Raw genomic sequence first — 7288 nt, 5'->3', positions numbered from 1 at the left:
GCGGGGAACCGCCGTGAGCTGTCCCACCAGCGGTCTCCTGCCTCCTCCTCCGGGTCCCTTGGAAATGAGCCGTGCTCAGAGCAGGGAGCGAGGCGAGTGCCAGCCCGCAGCCTCTCTGTTCGAAGGAGCCCGCCGGAGCAGGGTGAGCTGCCGCCCGTATGTCAGCCCAGGTGCCCGGTTGTCCCTCTGGGTAACTTCCTTGCTGTCACTCGAGGGCTAAGGTGTCAAAACAAAACTGGACCTAAACTGTCAACGTTTACCATGACTCTATACAAGTAATAGGGCATTTTCAGCTGCTTTAAAATTTGGAACATATGTCTTTAAACTGCTTTATACCACAGGTAGATTTAGGCTGATTCTTTCAAAGCTGGTGACAATGTAACCTCACTGGGTTCAGTGGACTTTTACCAGACCAGAGAAGGAGGAGAAATTATAGCTTACTAAGGTTTTATCTTTATTCTAGGACAATCCTAGAATAGCTCAGTTTCATTTTTGACAAATAATGCTTTGTTTGAAGGAAAAAATTACTTTCAAATATTTGCTTTTTAAAAATTTTTACCTGCTGTCTTAAAAACCCAGTTATGTTCACTGACATTTAGCTTTTTACACAAGATACAACAATCACTGGGGCAACAAGGAGGTGTGTACACACTGCAGAAGAGTATCTTAGGTATTCAGTTCTGATGTGCCCACATTTGCCTGTATCAGAGTTCTCTGCAGAACAGAGAACTAACAGAAGGCTAACAGATTCCTTTTTTTCCATGCAACTCCTATTCTAAAGTAAGTTGCAGCCTGTAGCTTCCCTTTTTCACAGCCTAAATTCTATTCCAAGAATTTTAACAGCTAGAGAGTAACTTTTCATTACAACTCCACACAATTGGCTGAAATTGAAGAACTTCATAGCTAGATTGTAGAAGTAGTTTACCAAGTTCGATATCCAACAGCAGCCTTGACTGTTTACTTCAGAAAGTCTTCAAAAAGGCTCTGCATTAGGTTTCTGGAAAGCAACAGTCCTTTCAAAAGAGTTTCCTACAGTAAATGGAGGTTGTTTCATTCCAAGGAGCATCACAATTTGTATTCATTTCAGAACTTTAATTTCTGTACAAGCATCCTCTGCTCCAGTGCTCTTTATTTTGTGACTTCTGTATTGGTCAGCAGTTACCTGAATGCTGCAAAGCATCTTGTAGCAATGAAATCCACATACAGACTTTGACAGTATCAAAGGGTTTATGGTGGTGGTTTTTTGTTTTGTTTTGGGTTTTTTGTTTGTTTGTTTTTAATTGCTGTTACATTGAAATTTGCTTAATTTTAACTTAATTTATCTAAGTTAAACTTTTAACTTAATTCCTGTATGGCAAGAGAATATGAATAGACTTATCTACCTTCCCAATGTTATTCTCTGCTTTTCTATACTATTTGTAAGATAGGTGATTTCATTTTTCCACTCTCTCCCCACAAAGTATTTCTATTCTTTGATTTTTCTTATGTCCGTCTCTGAGCTCTCCACCTCCATTTCTACTTACCTCTTGAAAACAGGTTAACATAATTAAACTTTCTTAAGGATGTGCGAGGATTCACACTCTAGCACTGGGGTTTTACTCTTTTCCATTTCTTAGTTTAACATTTGAGGTCACTGCTGTGTGCTGAACAGGGGCTTTGACTGAACTGGTCATACTAATGACTGCATCTCTTGTCTTCTTTCAGTTTTTCCTCCACTCCTTTCTCCCCCTAAAATTCTAACAAGGGATATATCTCTGTATGAGAAAGAATATAACCCCTTGTAAATGACTGATTTTCACCAGCTAGTGCTGATTTAAGCTAGCTGGATGTTTATTGAATGCCATCTCTTCATAATTCATTATACTGTTGTCTACTACCTACTTGAAATTAAAATTCTGTGACTTATGATGCCTTAACCTTTGTCACCCAAATCCATTATATAGTTAAGTACGTAGGTATCATAAATAAAAGGAGATAAGTCACCAATTCATTAACAAAATGTCTCTACTACTCAGCAATAAAGAATGTAAAAACCTCCATGATTTGTAATCCTATTTAAAAATAATTTATCATATACTATTGTAACACTGCTAAGCCAGGTTAAAGATTAGTCTGGGATATTAACAAATCTTTGAGTAGTGCATGCGTACAAAATATGCAAACCAGGGAGGCATCATGAAAATCAAATGTGAATGATGAAAAGTTGCCAGTATAGCTTTGATGGTAATGATGCTCTTATCAGCAGTTGTTCTTACATGTATGTAGTTAGGAAATCCTTGAATGATCAGTGAAGAAAATTTATCTCTGAAAACACATACCTGCAGTTTAAGTTTTGTTTGTGGTACAGGAGCTGCAAATCACAATGTATATAGTGCATTAGAGGGTCAGACCATTTTCACAGGGTCCATTTTTGCAAGGCTTTGGTGAAAACAATTCCATGTTTTCTGTTATGTAGGAGGAGATTACCAATGATACCTCCCTTACCAGCCTTACTATCTCAGGGCAACTAATACAAATACAGGACCAGGAAATTTCAATAATAATTCCAGAAGCAGGGAAAGTGAATGAAACTCACCATCCTTCAAGTTGGCCACTATCCTCAGAGACATTTAGATGTACTTAAATCTTGTAGATCCTGGGCTCACATGAGAGACATTTGTTTAGGAGGAAGGGTTAAGACAGGACAAAGAAACATTTTTGAAATACAATTAGGAATTGCACTGTCACCTGGCTCTTTAGGGCACTTTATGAAACCTTTGTTGTGATCCAGTAACATCTCTCCTGAAGTAAAAGATGAGGCTATTGCAGACAGTGCAGAGAGAGCAAATAAATAGACTATTTTAAAATTTTTTAAATCTCTAGGTTCTTCCTGAAGCAGATATGAGAATCAGGTAAATAGCTGAAAGAATATTACTATTGAATTAATCTTAAAAAACCAAGTTTGTTACAAGCTGTTAGGGAGAGCTTGTAAGGAGAAATAATAATACCTTTTATTAAACAAACAATTAAGTTAGTAAAACAGAGGCTTTGAGGAGCTGCCAAGCAGGATAAAGTGAGTAAATTGAAAAGGCTTTTTGATTTGTTTCTCTTGCACAAATATGTGCTACTCAGCTTATGCCACTGAGAGCCCTGAAATGCCAGCAGCTGGCAAGCCCATTGCTCAGAGAGATTTTGCTGCACAGCCCTTAGTGGCGGATATGTTTTTTAGCAGAGTCTATCAGTTGGAAAGCTCTGAAAAAAGCATGTTAGCATGGGGTATACAAATGGGCTGGTTTTGTCTGTTGGAAAACCTTGTATTTTTTTCCTAGTTAGACACACCAAGCACTTCTTGTACTTTTGAATTTGCTTCTATTCTGAGTTGTGTAAACAATGAGGGTGCAAAGTAGATGTTAGTGTGCTATTATGGGGATATCTAACGTTGCACAGGGTGCACAAGGAAGAAGCCAGGTTGGACAGGTTGTTTGATCATTCACAAAGATCTAAGTTTGCAGAGATCATGAGATAATGTCCTTGAAGTTACCAGGATTTGGACTATTATGCTTTTCTTCAGATCGTATCTTCCCTTTTGTTTCACAACGTAAAAACCTTCACAGATTTTATCAGGGTGACCTGAGATGAACATATTTTTTAGGCATCTCTGTCTTATTTAAGCCTGCACTTTGGAAGAAGGCTATGTGCATACAGGCAGGTCTGTCAGAACTAAAGCAGATATGATGGACTGACGAGTATTTTTGCCTTTTCAAATTTCACAAGGATTAAACAGGCAAGGAAGCTTGATACTCAGTCAATAATTACCTTTGCTGTTCTCCCCATCTGTGATACGAGAAGTAGCTCCGTAGAAAGGTAGGACCTACAGAGACTTTTGCAGGATAATCAGATCTCAGTGAATACTCTTTAAGTATTTCCTATTAGTGTGTTTGGATTTTTTTTTCTCTTGCTCTTAAGGCTCCACTTTTCTGGTTCTGAAATAAATAGATTATATCACATTTAAATTCCTTTACGTTCTTTACATTTAAGAGTGAGAAAAAGTTATGAGTGAATTATGATGGATGGATACGAACCATATCTTAGTGGGGAATGAACAAATAAAGGGAATTAATTGTATTTGAACTGGTGGTGTTTTCATGCTGAGTCATTATGCTGTTCTGACCCAAGATAGCTACAGAAATGCTGTTTTGGAGAGTATCCACAGGATAACTGCATAAGTAGCAATTTTTAATTCAATTTAAAAATAGTTCTTTGGCTTAGAAAGTGATAAAGAAACATAACTACTCAGATACAGTTGAAGAATTATAACACTTTCCCCACACCCACACAAGTAATGAAACACTTTTTTGGGAACTTTTCCAGTCTGTATCTTGGCCAACAATTCACGACTATTCCAGGCTTCCATTAAATTGATGAGGATTTAGAATTTCTATGCAAATAAGTGGGCCTTTTTGTTGATTCTGAGATTTTTATACACAAGAATCAGCTCTCTGTCCTGTTTTGCAAGGCTCCAAGTATGAGTACTTATGCTTCTCCTTAGAACGTGTCAGTCCCAAAAGTTCACTCGCTCCTCAAGTCTTTGTTCCATGTCTGGGAATTGCACAGACCTCAAATTTCCTCAAAGGAAGAACTTGGAACTCAACTTAAATAAAGATTTAAGCACTTTCAATAGAATCCAGGTGTCTAAATTCTACCTACATCCCAAGCTGATAATATGACCTGAAAACTGTTAGAAAATTGTTAAACCTAATGGTACCTAATAGTCCTGTGTGGCTTCCTATTTGGTATGAAGACTTTTTCTGCCTCAGTGCCATGGGTGGAAAAGGCTGCAGTCTGTTCTGCCATCCCTGCTCAGATCATTCACAAAATCCATGTAGAATAAATATGCAGAAATAGCTGTGAAAAAATCCTCGATGTGATGTATTTTGGATCTAGAATAAACATAGGCTGCCACCAGTAGTTCCACTTGTGCGATTTTGTTCGATACATATATTTACACAAAAATAACTGAGAGAGGAGAGAAAAACCTAAAAGGAACTATAGGAAAAGTGTGTGATGGAGTTATTGCAGTTAAGGTCTATATTGGAGACGAAAGTTTTGAGATCAATATGGCAGCTAATTGCTAACAGCAGCCACCCTCACAAGAGCCATTTTTTTCACTGTTTAGTCTGATAAACAACAGTACTCTTTCTGATCCTGTAAATAACTTGTCTAGCTTATGAAAGACAGAGACAGCATTAATAAACTAAACTAAAGTGAAAAAGAACAGATTTGATCTTAATCCTTTCCATGTAGTTTTTCTAATGTAGTCTATTTAGAGAATGTTCCTTAAGCTGATGCAGTTTCTTTTTTGCAGAGAATTTATTGCTGAACACTTATACAATCTCCATTTCATTATTTATTTGAAATAAGATACAATATAAATTTTTGGTCCAAAATTCAGAGATGAAGAAGTTCAATTGGAAGTTGGATGCTTTAAGTAGTATAAGGCAGTGCAATGTGTATCTGTCACTGAGAACCCACTCCAAAAGAATAAATTAATCTGGGGTGTTTTGTTGCATTAACATGATCCCATTTCTTTAGGTACCTTTCTGTGACATCCTTGGGTATCTTCCTGTGTCATGTAGGCAGCCTGAAAGAGATGCAGTTACTTACAGAGTAACCAGGTCTTAGCCACAAGTATTGTTGTATTATGTCTTTGCAGAGACATTATGCTTCATGCCAGATACACAATAAGTAGGTGGGAATTAACAGATAAAAGTTATTTTACAAAACCGATGGACTATTTTGTGAAAACGTAACACAGGGAAAAAACCTGGAGTTTTAACATCAAAATGAGTGGAAGTTTTGTTCTTTTGCAGAGGAAAAAGGCATAAGATCTGAAGTTGGGTGGGTGTATCTTGTGTCTGCACTGTAGAGGCTGACAAAATTTGGGAAGCTAGGAGATGTTATAGAAAAGAAATCTGTAGATTGATTATTCTATTGCTGTTCTGTACTGGATGCATTTAAGCAGTGTTACTGAAAGGGAGTCACAAAGTGGGGAGATGCAAGATAACCCAGAGGTGGCAGTGCAAGGGTGACTGCAATTGGTAATTTTTCAAGGTGCATGAATTGGGAATTATAGTTCAGTGAGTAGCAGGAGATTTGAGATTAAACCACATTTACCTGAATGCCTTTTCTTGAAACTGGATGTTGCATTTTCCCCCCACATTTGAAACTATCTTCTGTTTGCTCCTACCAGGGTTTTACACTGGATGAGTTTTCAGAAGTGATTTTGGGGTCTCTAATTCTTGGGGGTTCATCCAGACATTTCAAAGGAGCCTGATAAGTCAGAGGTAAGGGAACACTAATTCACATTTTTGCCAAGCAGGGCACTCCGGAGACATTTAAAAAGTGATTTCTTTCCTGTCAAGGTCACAAAAATAGTTTCTGTAAGTAAGGGTAGATTTGCTTGAAGATTCACAGCAAAAATGCAGTTCTAGAAACACTCCTCTTAGTTCATGAAGGGAACTTTCAAAAATATGTCCTAATATAAATCACAAAAATGCAAATGCATATCATACTGGTATGATGTGTAGTGTAACCTGATTACACTGGTATCAAAATATATTTTCCTAGTGTTTTTCTTGAACTGGATGAGTATCATAGAATGAAACATCAAAGCTTTTGCAGTTTTGTACACTGAAACAAGATTACTGTATCAGTAGTAGCATGCTCACACAAGAGTCTCGAAAAACAGAAATTAGTCAGGGAATGTTTTCACTTTCCCTGAATAATTTTCTCTGAAAATTAGTTTTAGAACTCCCTGAAAAGTATATAAAATATCTTATTCCTTTTAAAGAAACACAGTATTATTTTTGATACTGTTGTTGAGTTTGAAATATTTCATTGGAAGTGTTTGTGGCAACTTTTGAAACTTTCTTCATCTGCAGTTGATATGTACATATGGTACTGTCTGTCAGCTGCAAACACCTCTTTTTTTTTTTTTTTCTCTCAATATATAACACACAGATCTGGTCCTTCCTCTGTGGACTAGAAAGTCTGAAGAAAGCTGGCCATTGTAGGCCTTGTATGAAAATAAAGAGCTTCAGAAAAAGTTGAGTCTGCTGAGGTGCGGCTGTCATAGAAGAAAGACTGGGGAGCAAAATCACAAGTGTGATTTTGCATGTCCAAAGCACAAGTATCATAAACCTGTGCTCACTGCAGTTTTGTTCTAATGGTCACTACAGTCTATAAGATGAGGATAATTTCTTCCAGCTGGAAAACTTACAAGTTTCAGTTTTTCTTGTTGTAGTGGAGA

This window comes from Corvus brachyrhynchos, unplaced genomic scaffold (genome assembly GCF_000691975.1).
Source record: "Corvus brachyrhynchos isolate BGI_N302 unplaced genomic scaffold, ASM69197v1 scaffold61, whole genome shotgun sequence".
Taxonomy (NCBI): Eukaryota; Metazoa; Chordata; class Aves; order Passeriformes; family Corvidae; genus Corvus; species Corvus brachyrhynchos.
This window is presented reverse-complemented; position numbering follows the sequence as displayed.